Below are 2,514 nucleotides of genomic sequence, written 5' to 3'. Positions count from 1 at the left end.
GTTACCCATATAATTGGAGGCTAATATAAATACAGTGGCCATACAATTAGCTTCCCACAAGACATACAAAACATTGCAAATGTGCTCCCATGTAAATTGGGAGAGATAGATGTCCTTATAGTTCACAGACCCCAGGCTCAAGGAAACTACTATGACTATTATGTAAGTAGGGGTCGTGTTATGGATGCATTGCAATACAAAGTGAAATATGACCCATACTATAGAGACGCGTCAATAGATTATAACAATCTAAACCAAATCCTCAAGGAAAGAACAAATGTATCAAGCATGCTTCACACCATTAAAGCAAATGATGATGTAATGGTAGCAAATAGTGAAGATGTTGATGAAGACCAAGTTGAGGGTACGATAACCAATTCATCATCATTTATATTCCACCTACCGAACGAACATCATGAACTACAGATAATTAAGAAAACACTAGAGCTAGAGGACACCACAGATAACATCATTGACTGGCCAGAAATAGGCTTAACCCCAATTAATGAATATAATACTAAGGGCCTACTGGATATGGCATTTCCAACACTCTTCCCAAATAGAATTGGATTATAATTACAACCAAGAACTAGGGAAATAACGATGCATGAATATGTACTACACTTGATGCGATTCCATGATCGAAGATTTGGACAACATCTAATATTCTGATACTACATCTATAACCTTATGATGTGTCATCGGAGCCATCGCTCGCAACAATTTTCATGAAAAAAAATGCAGAAGAGCACTTACCAACCACTATTGAGAATTTACGCGCATACCTGAAAGAACTCCTTGACTCACAACTAGCTACGAAATTACTGTACTTTGGCTCTACCATGAGAGAAACCAAACCATATTGGAACATGTGTCATTTAGAATTAACAAACATGATAAACCAAATAGGATCTCCTGCCCTCTTCTTCACACTAAGCGCAGCCGATACAAAATGGCCAGACCTCCAACAACTCCTCACAAATAATATGGAGCTTTCCATGCGTTCAAATAAGCACCATCTTGAAAATGTTATTAGTAACCTGCATAGAACATCATTATACCTACATCAAAGATTCACCATAATTCATGAAGAAGTTATTGAGAAACTCTTTGGTGTGACAAATTATTGGTACAGATATGAATGGCAACACCGAGGAACCACACACATTCATGGGTTCCTATGGCTCCAAGATGCGCTAGTCATGGACAAGCTAGATTGGGAAAATAATGAAGATGTTGATAAAGCAAAAAAAAATTGATAAGTACATAAGCGCTTGGAACCCTTGTGTAGCAAAAAATAGGAACAACCAGATATACCAATCTCCATGTGATGATCAATGCCTCCTAAACACAATAGACATATTAGCCACAAATCCATTGGATGATTATAAAGAGTTAGTGAACCATGTGCAAAGACACACAAAATGAAGAGGGAGCACATGCTTACGAAAGAAGGGTAGAAAACTAGAATGCCGATATAAAGCTCCATGGAAAGAACAATGTACTTCTATCTTATTATGTGATGAAATGGGCACAAAGAAATATGAACCTACAAGAAATGATGATAGACTCAACATCCACAACCCAGAAATGATTTCAATATGGAGAGCTAATATCGATTGCCAACCTATCATATCACACGAACTTGTACTAAAATACATTTCCAAATATGCATCAAAAGTAGAGAGAACATCTGAAAGTTGTACTGCTATGCTAACAAGAATATCCACAACTCAAAAAAGAGATGACCCAGCAGTACTAGCATATCAAAGATTCATGACAGAGATTGTAGTAGAACGTGACATTGGTGTGCAAGAAACTTGCCATATGCTACAAAAATTACCCCTTGTTTGTAACAAACCATTTACAACTTTAAATGTTGGATGGAAAGTGCTACACTGATTAACTAAAACACAAAATGAGACTATTGAAGAAAATAGTTACTTATGCTCTTATATGGCCTACCCTCCAGAGCTAGAGACAATCACATTACTCAAATTTGCAAGATCTTACACCTACATTCCAAGTCATAAATCATGTAAATGGAAAGAGAGAACAATACAAGCCATTGTTAACGTTTACCCAAAATTCCATAGTATACCCAATGAAGAGTCAAAACATTTTGAAACATTTTGTTGGAGTGAATTGCTCCTATATAAACACTTTCGAAATATTATGACTGATATAGGAGTTACCAAGGACACAATAATCACCAATTGACATCAAATGCATGTAAACAAATATGATGTATTTCATATCATCCGACACATCAAAGGAAATGCTAGCTCCCAAGAAGAAGTAAACAATGAAGATGAAATGAATATAACTATCACATCAGAGATGAATGAGTAGGAACTATTTTCAAGAATGAGGCATACAGTCAACAACAATTTGGACAAACTTGAATTACTAGGCCAATGTGAATTTGACACCAGCTATAATTGGGCTGAAACCAAAATACCACATGAATTACATGATATTGCATCACAATTTATAAATATAAAGAAAACAACC

Source organism: Cryptomeria japonica, unplaced genomic scaffold (genome assembly GCF_030272615.1).
Source record: "Cryptomeria japonica unplaced genomic scaffold, Sugi_1.0 HiC_scaffold_29, whole genome shotgun sequence".
In the NCBI taxonomy this organism is placed as follows: domain Eukaryota; kingdom Viridiplantae; phylum Streptophyta; class Pinopsida; order Cupressales; family Cupressaceae; genus Cryptomeria; species Cryptomeria japonica.
Note: the sequence above shows the minus strand (reverse complement) of the source record.